Genomic DNA, 14,057 nt, shown 5'->3' with positions numbered 1-14,057 from the left:
GCTGCTTGCTACAAACCTCCAGTCTGCACTTCATTTCAATGACACTCTATTTCTGATTTTTTTTAAGTAGAAAACCCAGCCAAGACTTTTGATGCAGGATTTAATTCATTGTATATATTCTACACAATAAATATGTGATGTTTCATACATTGTAGCAAATAGGTTTTGATTATGCTTTGGGCTTCTAATGTGATCCTGTGTTATTCCCAAATTAATGAATTTGGTTACTTTGCATCTTGCACAAGTACTTCCATATTGTTCCCAGTTTAATGAACTGTCACTTTATGGTAGCATCACAGTAACACTAATCCAAGGATTGCTGGGGATCAGAAGATTAAGTCCAAACAGGAAAATCTATGAGATATGTATCTCCAATTAACCACTAAAAAGCCAAAAGAAGACCTGTGGCTCAGTGGTTACTGCCATTCTTGCACAGAATAAGCAGATGATAGGACCCAAGGCCTGAGCTGAAGACCTGTAGTGGGTACATGTTGGGAGCCGACAGTAAAGCTCAAAGGTCATCTTGACCCTTGTGCTCACTTGAAGGCACATACAAGAAACTGGCTTACTTGAATAATACCAGGTGCCTGGGATTGCTTTGCTATGTCTGCAGAGTTTGTTTTACATTCAACCAGTTGACCTTGTCTAGTTTTTACTGTACTCTGTTTTTACCAAAATTTTTCTTATTTTTCTGGACTGTAGTAACCTTATATTACCTCTTGACTTCTAACAGTATATATTAGGGAAAGTTAAAAATAAACGGTGCTTCAGTCTTGAAATGCAGACATCTTGACCTCATCCTTTGTCTTATGTCTTTTTTTTCCCTCATCCTCGCCCCCTAAATCAGGATTCCTTTTCATTGCTGGCAGGCTCCGGCAGGTACACACCACACACACACACACACACACACACACACACACACACACACACAATTTCCCAGCTAGAGCAAGTAGAGTATCTGTTTCCCCAATAACATGTCTAAGTTTCTATCCTATGTGTTTGGACACTTTTGAAAGCTTCATCATCACTTTCCCTAATTTGAATAAATGACTCCCTGTTCACTATTTTTTATTCCTGGTTGGAAAATATTTTAAGCCACTTTTTCATGTAGAAAATTGAATTTTCTCCAACACGGTTACTCTCTTGGATTGTAAGAACATAAATAATTGTGTCCTTAATATTAGCTCATTAATTAAGTTAAATGCTTCTGTCAAGAGTTAAAATGTTGCTCAGTGGGAAGAGTTTGAAGTCACTTGTCTGAATTTGGAAGGTGGAGTGGGAGTTGTAGAGAAGTCTAAGGTAGTTAAGACAAAAGACAGATGAAAAGAAAAAGAAAATGAATTTCAGACTCCTCTTCAGACTAGTTATCTTTCACAGGCTTGCACTTGAAATCAGTATGAAAACTCTTGCTCATTATCAAGCACTCTCCCCACTGGGGCACATTTCCAAGCCCTGAAATAATTCATTAGTGAGGAGCATCCCTAGAGGTTGAAACCAGGGCCTAGACTCTGTCCTTGAGGTGCTTTTTTTCAAGCATTCTAGCACTTGAGCCACAATTCCATTTCTGGTTTTTGGTAGTTACTTCAAGCTAAGAGTCTCAAAAACTTTCATGCCCAGGCTGGCTTCAAACTCTGACCCTCAGATCTCATCTTCTGAATAGCTAGGGTTTTATGTGTGAGTCACAGCCACCAAAAGCCAGTCATTTCCATTTGACTCCTATTCCTAATAAGTCTCTAAAACACACACACATACACACACACACAAACACAAAGTTGAGCTATTGCTCATGTGTTATAGAGAATGTTAACCTGGAGCAAAAATACCCTGGGACAGTGGCCAGGCCCTAAGTTCAAGTGCTAGAAGCAACAGAAAAATAAATTCATTAATGAAAATTTAACAATGTCAAACAAAAAATAAAAGGAAATTTTGAAGAAAAGAGGCATTAAGGGGGTGGGGAGGCCTGGCTAAATTAGTAGAGCCATTGAGTGAAAGCATAAGGTGGCCTGTGGGAGTCCTGGTCCTAGAGGTAAAAATATGGGGAAAAAAAGGAATTAAGGCTTCTAAAATGAGACAGGAGGTGGTGGCTCACATCTGCAATCCTAGCTATTTAAAATCAGCAATCTGAGGATCTGGATTCACAGTCTGCCCAGAAAGAAAATCCTCCAACCAGCAGACAGGCAGCAGCAGCTCTATGCCTGCAGCACAGCTGGACCCTGCCTAGCTGCAGACAACCTTCCCCAGCCAACCTAGAACCAAAGACAAAATCCAAGCCTTCCCCAACTGGATTCAGAGCCTAGAAGCACGTTCTTTGCTCCAGGTACCCCATGGTTTTGCTGCTTTATGGCAACATGTGGAACAGACCCTTACATCAAGACTTTACTCTACCTTAACTTGCTGGCTCCTTAGGTCTAGGTGCCCAGCCCAAGTTCCCTTCCTGCCCTACAGAGGCAGAGACCTCAACCTTATTCTTAGCTCCTACATCACCTGCATCCCTGGAGCACTAGATGCCCCTGCAGAAAATCCACTCCTGACTCACTTTCCCACTGAAGCCGGGGGTTGGGAGCATCTTTAAGTTTCCATAAACCCAGCAGTTTCTTCCTCCTCCTCCCCATCTCACTTGGCCTGCCTCTGCTGTAAGACAGATGGTGAAGGTGTGGGGTGGCAGGACCCACACATGCCCTAGTAAGAGCAGGACTCCAGCTTGGTACCTAGTGCTCATTCTCATTTGCTAATGCTCAGCAATCTTAGTCACTCCTCAAAGCCCTAAACATTTTAATGTATCTAGTTAATTGGGAAAGGGAGTCCCTGAGATAGAATTAATGATCACTGTGCTTCTTTTGCTCAAGGCTAGCACTCTACCACTTAAGCCACAGTTCCACTTTTGGCTTTTCTACTAATTTCTGATAAGAGACTCACAAATTTTCCTGTCCAGGCTGGCGTCAAACTGTGATCCTCAGATCTTAGCCTCCTGACTACCAAGTTTATAGGTGTGAGACACCTACAGTGGAAAGCCATTATTTATTTTTTTATTTATGTCTCAGAGCTTGAACTCAGGGCCTGGGTGTTGTTCCAGCACTCTTTTTGCTCATGGCTAAGACTCTACAATTTTGATCCACAGCTTCACTTTCACTTTTATGGTGGTTAATTGGAGATATGAGTCTCACAGACGATTCTATCAAGGTTGGCTCTAAACTGCAATCCTTAGCTTCTGTTTAACTAGGATTAGACACATGAGTCAACAGTATCCAGGAAAACCAGATATTTAAAAGATAGACTCTTATTTCCAATAACACAACAAGGAAAATAAGCCAGAAGTTAAGCTGTGGCTGAAATGTTATTGTGAAGTTTCCTTGAACGAAAATGGTCTAGGATGGGTGCCAGTGGCTCATACCTGAGGTCTGAGCATCATGGTTCAAAGCCAGCCTGGGCCGAAAAGTGTGTGAGACTCAACTCCAATTAACCACCAGAAAACCAGAAGTAACACTGTAGTTCATGTGGCAGAGCTCTTGCATTGAGCTGAAGAACTGAGGGACAGTTCCCAGTCTCAGAGATCAAGCCCCATGACCAACAAAAAAAAAAAAATGGTCTTCGACATCGCCAGGGCCTGAATTCATGTCTTACCTAGAACCAAAAACAAAATAAATAAATTCATTAAAAATTAAAATACAAAACTGTAAAATAAAATATATGTTTAAAAAAGTAGACATTAAGGGAGTTGGGAGGTATGACCAAGTTGACAGAGAGCCAGCCATGAGATGAAGCCTAAGGCAGCAGCAACACTGGCCTCTCCCATACAATCTTCTCCTTCCTCATTGACTACTTGAGCTGGGGACTGGGGGCATTGGTACTATTCCCCAAAACCAGCAGCCTCTTCCACTGCCAGCAAGTCAGGCCAGGCTGCCCATCTGCTTAGTCAGAGAAGGCTGGAAGAGGGAGAAATGGAGGCAGGGCCTGCTTATGCTCTGTGACCACGCCCCCAGTTATTATTATGTCTGTTTCTTTGATTTTCCTTTCTGTTTTTTCTTCTGGTCTCAAACCAGGACTTGAACTCAATACTTGCCATTTTCACTCATTGACTAGTGCTCAATAGACTGAACCACAATCTCCAACAATTAGAGATATTTGAACTCTGGTTTGGGTGCTGTCCCTGTGCTCCTTGTATTAAAGGCTAGAACTCTGGCATTTGAACCTCAGCTGCACTTCTGGATTATTGTCATTAATTTGACATAAGAGTCTCAGACTTTTCTTCCAAGGCTGGCTTCAAATGGGAACATTCAGATCTCAGTGTCATTAGTAGCTAGGAGTATAGGTATGAGTCAACCGCACCAGCAATCCATAGTTTTTTGTTTCGTTTTGTTTTGTTTTTGTTGCTTTTTTTATTTTTTGATTTTGGCTTTTGGTTTTTGTTTTTGCCAGTCCCGGGGCTTGAACTCAGGGCATCAGATCTGTTCCTGAGCTTCTTTTGCTCAAGGCTGGTGGTCTAACACTTGGGGCAAAGTGCCACTTCTGGCTTTTTCTGTTATGTGGTACTGAAGAATCGAACCCAGGGCTTCATGCATGATAAGCAAGCACGCTACAAATAAGCCACATTCCTAGCCCCCCAGTCCATGGTTTTATTGAAACTCTTAGTTTCTAAAGAATCATCAAGATAAAAAAGGTAAAAAGGAAGATGAAACAAGTCTTAAGCTGTAGGCTGGTGGTTTGAACCTGAAACCCTTGATTCTGAGGAGAGTGAGAGCTGAAGGATATGGGTTACAAGCTATCAGGAACAGCCTAGATTTTGAGAAATGATTTGGAAGATCACCAGCATAAATGATAGTAGAAGTCGGCTGCTGCTAGCTCATGACTACATATGTCTAGAGGTTGCATCTGAGAACCGCCATTGGAGATCCCTTCTGGCTGGAAATTGCATGAGGTTTGAAGACTCCAATAAAGATACAAAGGCAAGAAAAAAAATGAGACCTTATCTCTGGGTTCATTTCATTTATCTGACCATTTCTGCTTGTGTCAGACATATATTAATTATTGCAAATAAGGGAAACTATGGGACGTGGTGGGGATGGGAGGAGGAAGAGATGGGAATGGATGGTAAGGGTAAACGGGTAAACAAAGGAGGAGGCAACAATGCTTGATATGAAATGTACTCATTACCTTGCCCATGTAATTGTAACCCCTCTCTACGTTATTCTCTCTCTCTCTCTCTCTCTCTCTCTCTCTCTCTCTCTCTCTCTCTCTCTCTCTCTCTCTCATAAACACACACACACACACACACACACACACACACACACACACACACAAGATACAAAGGCAAAAAGTAGGGATGTGGGCAAAAAGAGATGATGGCCAGAGCCCTTGTCTGGACTTCAGTCTCTTAGAATAGATAAGAAAAAAATGAACCAGGAAAGAAAAATGTAGTGGAAGTATGACTGATGATGTCCTGGGTTACAAAATACAGTAATGTAAAAATGTAGCTAAAGCCCAACAACAAAGGAATAAATTTATTTCTTATAGGTATATAGAGATATATTTAGTGAGAGTATAGGACGAATGTCAAATGTAAAAAATGCTACAAAGGATCTTTTTTACTCTTTCTTCTTTGGTTCTAGATGAGGACTTGAACTCAGGACCTGACCGTTTGGTTCATTGGCTATCAGTCTACCAACTGGGCCACACCTCCATCACCACATTCAAATGGTCTCAGCTTCTCATACTTCTGTTCAGCAGCACAGGCATCCTTTCGAGTGCCCACTGGGTTTGTACATAACTTTCCAATGACGGCTCCAGCTGCAGCCACTTGAAGAGGTAGGGATCATTAGGGGCCCACTGAAAAATCTCTTCTAAGCTGAGTGGGGTGCCTCTTGACTATGCTCTTGCTATAGAGGAAGCGAGGTGTGTGGGTGATGGTAGGAAGACAGCTTAGACAGGGGGGAAAGAAACAACAAATTTTCCCTGTCAAATGAATCCAGGGCTTAAGCGACCATTATGTGTACCTACCTTCCAACCACTGGGCCTCTGGACTGACCACTCTCAGCCCTCAATCCTCAGTTTGCACCGCCACAGCAGTCTGGAGGTTGGCTTCAGGATACCCAACTTTTCTCTGCTCTGTGCATGCTAATTGAGCTCCCCATGAGCACATGAGTTCCAAAGGTTGCAGTGACCATGCTGTAGCCCTTCGGGTTTCAGGCTGTGACTGTAGCCACTGTTGCAGCCTCCCCTACATTTACTGCTGCCTCCTTTTTGGCTTCTCACCCTCATCCCTGGCCTGTCAGTGCCAAAATGGTTCTCCAGGAGAACCCCTCCACTCATGTAGCAAATGTACCCTGGACTTCCAGTGACTCCTGGTGGTCAATAGGACCTACATGACCACAAGAAGAGCCTGACTATAAATGTTACACACAGACATAGAGAACTAGTACGATGGCTTGACATTCAAGGCCACTGAAAATGGAGGTTTGATCCCCATAAATTTTGCTTCACTATGAATTTTATATTTTCACACTGAACAATGTATAATTTCCTTGTGCTTCCTTTATTAGGTTTTGTCTTATTCTTTCCAAAGAATTATTCTAGCACGAGCTGATACCATGTCTATGGTGATGGCACCAACAGACCCAAGAAGAAAAGGAAGTGGGACATAGAGTATCCATGCTTTCAATAAGAGTCCACCACAGGTCAGAAGTGCAAGTCTTAGGACAGTGAGCACAGCTGCCACCCTCCCTCTCTGAAGCATGGCTCAAGTTTGGAGAAGGATTTCAGGACACCTGAAATATTGAATTATCTCCGAGACCAAAGAAACAACCACATCTAGTACATTAAGCTCACAAATATACCATGGAGTTACAGTGAAAATGATCACTCAGATGAAGACAGGACACTGTTTAAAATGCAGAGAAACAATGGGAATGGCACTAGAATAGGCAAGAATACTTTGTGTGCCGATGATAAGGACAAGGGAGATGACAGAGAAAAAAACTTAGTAAAGGCAATGAATGTGAAGATGGAGAGGGTGCCATGGAAATCTCCGATGGTGCTTCTCATGCAAGTAGTTTTCCTTTAGCAAGTGATGATAGGAAACCTGAGCTTGATAAGGCAAGACCTTGCTTTATTGCCAAGCTGGACTAAAATTGAAGATCTTCCTGGCTCAGGTTCCTGAATTCTGGAATTACAGTTATGCCCTACCACAGTCCTGTTTGAAACATTTATCTTTTATGCTAGATTATTGCCTTTTTTCACCTGTGACCTTCATAAGTCTCACTTCGACATTTCTGGACCTTGCCATGAACATGTGACTGTTTGGATTATGAGGAAAGGATCATTCCAACAGCTTCCCATACTGAAACACCTACCTTGGGTACCTGTCAACTCACTGTGCTCCTCTGGCTTGTGTGGAGACTGTCCATTCTGCTCTGCTCCTTAAGAGGTCTGCCAGATTCTCATTTGTGTACCAGAAGAACACAGAGGTGGAGGGTTTAAGATGGCAATGAGAAAGAAGAAATTTACTTCTATGAGACTTCTGTTAATTGCCTTATTTTGCTTGGTCATGTTGACCTTGCTCACAGATTACATTCTTTTCATGGTATGATGGAGTAATACATTTATATTCTTCAGCATTTAAGTTCAGTTGTTTGTTTTCATTGAGACAAACTTCTGAGAAAGAACAAATAACCTCATGCTCATTTCCAGAAATGTATGTTTATGTTTTCATATTCCCTTGTAAGAAAATAATTCTTGGTCTGGAAAGTCAGGAACTAGAAATAGATTAAAACTTTTAACAAGACACATTTATTTGTGATGTCAGTAGGCTTTGGATTTTTAGTCTCAAAAATGTGTGTGACTATGTTTAGTCTGGCCCACTGCAGTGAGAGCACCCTTCTTTCTAAGATATTAACAAGTGAATGGATTGCCTGACACACTTTTGGAGTTTTTTTTTTTCTTGCAGACTATTAAACATTTCCTTAAAGGAAAAAATATTTCACTATTTCTGCTCTTCATAGAGTCCATTATATTTCAGTTAATTCATCTGTAAGTATTAGCATACAACCCAGTGTATTTGCTTCAGGATTTAGTGGAACATTGTAGCTGCCACAAATAAGGGAAACCATGCAGCCTGTGTTCTCTGAGTCTGGATTACTTCCCGTAATATAATACTTTCCCAGTGTTTCCACTTTGTTACAAATGGTATTTATCATGCTCTCCGATGGATGAGTGGGATTTCTGTGTGTGTGTGTGTGTGTGTGTGTGTGTGTGTGTGTGTGTGTGTGTGCGTGCGTGCGTGTGTATGCAACTTCATACATATATACCACATTGTATCAATCCATTCATCATTTAAGGGTTTTCTATTTATTGGAAAGTGAGACACATGATCCTTTTCACCCTGTTTGTGGGCAGAGACATAAGCTCTTGGGGCAAAAGTCCTGAGCCTTGTTGCCCATTTTTTATGGCCTTAAGTGGCAACAGCCGATCAACTATTAATTTATTCATTTTTGTAAGTTCTGGGGCCTGAACTCAGTGCCTGTGCACAGTAACACTTGAGCCACAGAAACACTTCTGGCTTTTTTCTGGGTCTGTAGTTACTGAGGAATTGATCCCAGGGCTTCATGCATACTAGGCAAGCACTTTATCACTGGGCCACCTTCTCAGCCTAAGATTTTATTTTTTAAACTAACATGTAAAAGAACCAACTAAGGGAAAAAACAAATTGTTTAAATGGGGATACAGATGTACAAGATGTTTTGTCGAAAAATGTACTTTATAACTTTGGTTGGGGGGGGGGTGAAGGGGAAGAGGAAGGGATGGGAAATAAAACAAACAACAAAAAAAACATGAAGGAAAAAAGAACCAACTACATGAACAACTGTATTACAGGAAGCAAGCTCCTTGATTAGAACCATGACATCCTTGGCCAGAAACCTGGGATATCAGGCATTTTCCATATATCTCCTGTGTGGTGAGCTTCCATCCACTGATCAATATTTCATTGGCCTGAAAGAAAGCAGAGTGATGTGATGTGAAACATGATGCAAGCAGACACAGGGGGCCTCATTCCTCAATGTCAACATTGAGGATGGGTACTCACAAACCCCCGATCCTGTGTGTGTGTGGGGGGGGGAGGGGTGCTAGTAGACACCAAGTATGAATTGTGTGGGGTCATGATCCAATGGGCAGATGGGCTGGGTGATTAAGAGAAAGACATAACCTCACTGATAATCCAAAAATATGAACTAAAAAAGGTCTGCTTTGGTTTGAGGTTATTATTTTAACTTCCTTTATCTGCATTATGTCCTCTAATGCCAGCTCCCATGTGTGAACTCTTCATATGCAAGACAATGAGCCATTAATAATGCCAAGTAATTGTTAATCTTATGGAAGTGAACCAGGCATGGAATGGCTCTCTGGGGTTTCTTTTCCTCTCTGAGTTCCTGAGACACAGAGCCCATGTTCTAATGGCTGAGGCTCTTCCTGCTGGATATCATCTTAGACATCACGTTTCACCATGTGGATATAACTATAAGAGACAAAGCAGCCAGGACTTTGATGTTCCCAAAATTATTGCCATGCGGGGTGAGTCTGACACATGACTTCGAATGATTGCATGAAGGAAGTGAACATTCTTTTGTTTTTACAACGTGTAATAGTGTATACATCAATGCAAGCTTATTCACATTACACTGGCTTTAATTTTGTACCAGGTTTTCATTTTGGTTCCAGAGGAAAGTGTGTGGATTGCACCATTCCATCAACAGGCCCCCAGATGCTCATGCAGGGTGAGGAGGGAAGAATGGGTTGAAATGATGACTTCCTTCTGTGTTTCCCTGGCAGTGCTGAAAACCAGACCCAGGGCTTCTGGGCTTCAGGTAAACAAGCGGTGGATAGAGTCTCCATTCTCAAGAGATGCAATCTTCATGAAAATTGCCCAGAGGATACTACAGTTTCCACTGCTTTTTTAATTCCACACAGTGCCCAGAGCACATGAGCAAATGCTGGAGGGCACAGGTGTGGCTGACTCACCACCCTTCAAGAGAAGCAAGCGGGATGAAAACAGTCACAAGGAACCTGTTCCTCAGCAGAAAGCCTTGCAAGATTCCACAACATCACCCTAAGTGAGGCTGGCATTTAAGCACAGTCTTGGACAGGTCATGAGCTTCTGAAAATTGTGGAATGTCCTGCTAAGCCACAGGTTGACGAAGCAACATCTTAGGGTAAAAAGATGGTGTATAAGTAAACACTTATTGGAAATCTCACTAAACATTGTTCTTTTTATTAACTCAGTGCTTCAAGGCAGAAAAGTGAGAGTGGATAAAGGAGAGGGGCCCTAGGACCACTGAATTTGCCCATCTTAGAGCATCATTTTCTTTCTCAACATACAGTAGAGAAACCACATCCTAGTCCCGCCAGTCAAGCAGGAGGTATATTCTCAACTCAGTATATGGCAACATGTTCAGGTCCAGAGAACCCAGTGATAGTGGTTCCACTCTGTTCTCCTCAGTCACTTTTCTCTTTTTTTAAGATAGGGTCTAAGTAGGCCTTTGGGCTAAGCTACATGTGTATGCGGATCATAGGCACCTACCCCATGGCTAGTCTCATTACTACTTTTTATGTTTTCTGCCCTTTGAAGGTCAGTCAATAGCTCTAACATGGCTCTCTACCATTTGCCTTTATTTATGCCCTTACCTGGTTCTCTTCATCTGGTCTCACTGGAGCCATCTGTTTCTAGCCATCATACTGGTATGGTGGCCCGTCTTGCTTCTTTCAAGCTAGCTCCATACACATCTGTTTGTTACTAGGGAGTCATTCCTGACTTGTGCTTTTCTCTTTTCCAAATGGCTGGATGTGCAGGACAATGAAAGGAATTCCTGAATTTTCCCAAGAGTGTGAATGACTGATTCAAGGCTGTTAACCGTTTCCCACTTAAATGCACAAGCAGTAGGCCAGGATTGGTGGCTCACACCTGTAATCTTAGCTACTAAGGAGGCTTAAATCTGGAGGATGGTGGCTCCAAGTCCAGCCTAAGCAGGAAAGTCTTAAGATTCCACCTTCAAAATAATCACAAAAAGGGCTGGAAATATGGCTTAAGGTGATCATACAATCTGAGCAACAGCTGTCATAGTATAGGTCATTTTGTGCTTCGTGTAGCACAGGCTCTTTAGTCCCAGGTCTGTACTACTAGCCTCTCTTCAATTCCAAATTTGTGTATGTGTGTGTATGTGTACAATTTCATGCACTCATGCAATTTTTGTGTACACTGAATATTAATCAAGGTGCAGGTGCTTATACTGCAGAGACTTCAAACAAATTTGAATCTTTCTAAACACAATGAACTATCAAGAATTCTACCACTGTCAACATTCAGTACAAAGATTCCACTTCCAAAATGCCATTTGGCTAGATGGTGTTTATCCAAATTTACTTAGTCTTTCCTCTACTTTACCCTCATCCTCCCATACCATTGCACATCCACACACTCCCCAGATTACTGCTTACAATGATCATAACCTGTTCCTGAAATAAGGATTCTTTAGTGAAAGAATTAGCATTTAATTGTTAGCAAGTCAACTTCTTCAGTAATAACTCACAATGAGCTTAAAGATCTACCCTTAATTTGGTCGGGCCAGGTGCACACAGCATAGTAAAATGGACAAAACAGCATTTCAATGTCAGGTGGAGCACTATGGGACCTACCCCCATTCTATCATGTGCTTAACATGGTCCTCACATGTGAGGGCAGAATACCTTCTTGTCCTTGTGGGACTCTTGGATTTCAGGGAAGCAGGAGGCTGAGACTGAGCCCAAACCTTACACTTCTCAGTTTGCTGGCCAAGTTTCAGAAAAAATTAATAATCTGCCCAAGGAAGATATGTCAGGTTACAAGTGAAGAAAAGACAGGAGCCTAAAACTTGGCATGGAATTTCTGAGAAGACACCTTTATACTAAGAATTATAGCTTTAGAAATGGCTCAGGATTGGTTGTGTTCAGAGAGTGTGGGCATGCAGGCCAATGAGGGGACTGGTAACTTTTTAGTGACAAAAAGGAAAATAACCCCAAATGGGGCTGCACTGGACATTTAATTGATGTCAAAGTATTGGGTCTGAACAGTACTGGTTGTGAACCTGGACTGCTAGGCGTAGGGCGTAGGATGTGAATTGAGTTATAAATGGAGGGATGAGTTGATGGAAAGAGTTGTCAATTGCAACAGTACATTCACATCTACCAGGGATCTCTCATAAAGGGACAGTACATTCAACTTTATGAACCCATTGACACTGGTCATTCTTGGTTGCTGGGCAATCACTTCCTGGCTTATCAGACAATACACCAAGTGGCCATGGTTTGGTGGGCACAGAGGGCTAGCATATAAAGGTCAGTGAATGCCTGGCATGTTAGCAGGGAGTACCAAGGTTTAGCCACCCTGCACTGCTCATTCCCAAGGTTCTCAGCCTGTTAGTTCCTTGTGGAAAACTCAGTGCTCAATGGGAACAGGTGCTGCATTCCAGGCCTCTCCCTCCAGGTCTCAGAAGTCCTCAAGAGGCTGTTCTGAAGTTGTCGGGGCCTAATGCAGGCAAAGCTCAAGTGATGTAAGCTCCAATTCATAGCAATGATAGGGTGCTGCAGAGCTCTGTAATGTGTTATGCCTCCAAGGGAAGGAGGCCCTGTTGGTACATGGTGCAACAGGGCTTCCTGATCCTCCCTGCCCAACAGTAGCTATTCTGGCTTGAGCAGCACAAAGGGATGGGGCATGAGGCACCCTGGGGACAAGCACCCACCAGTAGAAGGGTGGCTAGGGCAGGTACATCTACAGAGAACAGTGCCAGTACTGGGGGGCTGTGTGCTTTTTTCAACTTCTCCACATTTCAGTTTTCAAAAACAACTTAGACTTTAGAGTAAGTTTCAACCTATGGAAAATTTACACAAGTGTTTCCCTGGACTACCCCACCTCTCCCTAGATGCACATGTCATAATCAAAGCCAGAACATTTCCATTGAAGTCATATTAGTCACTAAACACAAACCCCATGCTAACCTCACCATTGCCTCCCTCTGCCCTTCTCTCACTCAGGAGTCTGTCTGGTCCTGCAGATCCCTGCTCTCTTTCCCTTTGAGGAACAAAAGTGCCCACCAAACTTCCATGCTTAGACATCGTGAGGGGTTCCACTCAGCATTTGATGTCTTGGTAGGAATAGATTGAGGGATGTGGAAGGAGTCCACAGAGCAACAGATGCTACAGCCATCTCTGTGAATAACCCTGAGACACCGAGGTCCCCAACCTTATATTTGTTCATGGTACACCTGTTAGAAGTCAGTGTCTTGGACTTGGTAGGTAGGTGAGCTACACTACTATTTTGTGCTGGTCATTTTTCAGTTGTGGTCTTGCTTCCTATCCAGGTACATTATAGGGCCTGGACTCACCTATTTTAGGCTTCCTATTGTAGTGAAGTTGATATGCATCCCTAGCTTAAGAGGAGATGTCACCCACCTTTTGGCCTGGGCTGGTCCTGAATAATGATAGTCCACATCTCAGCATCCTAAACAGTTAGGATTGCACAGGCCACTCCCAGCTCCAATGTTCCTTCCTTCTCAACCCTACCCCCTCAGCAGTGACTGACAGCTCTCTCTCCTCAGTTACTCTTACCCTCTGAAATTTCAGAGAGGAGACACACATTTTCTTCTTAATTGTACTCTCATTGCTCCCAAGACTGCCTGAAATTGTACTGTCTATCTCCTCTCATTGTAGGCTCCCTAAGGAAGTGATACCCCCAGGTCCTGGATGTTTCTGCATGAGGAGGTATGTCCCAGTGACACAGAGGTAAAAGTAGTTATGAACCCCAAAGGGAGGTCCTGCTACTCCAGCTGTGGGCTCTCAGTTCCTTCTGCACCTCCCTCAGCTACAGTCATTCTCCATGATATAGTGGTCTTCCAGCACTCCCCACATTGATGGGTATGAAGACAGCATCATGATAATTGGCCAGGCCAAACTATGGGCACTCAGTGATGGAGCTAAAGGAGTTTCACTTGTTCCCCTATCCAATCTGACATCCAGTCCCTCCCTTCAACAGAGTGCAA

Source organism: Dipodomys spectabilis, unplaced genomic scaffold, assembly GCF_019054845.1.
Source record: "Dipodomys spectabilis isolate Male_0828 unplaced genomic scaffold, ASM1905484v1 ptg000420l, whole genome shotgun sequence".
In the NCBI taxonomy this organism is placed as follows: Eukaryota; Metazoa; Chordata; class Mammalia; order Rodentia; family Heteromyidae; genus Dipodomys; species Dipodomys spectabilis.
The sequence above is the reverse complement of the archived record's forward strand: the minus strand, read 5'-3'. Positions refer to the sequence as shown.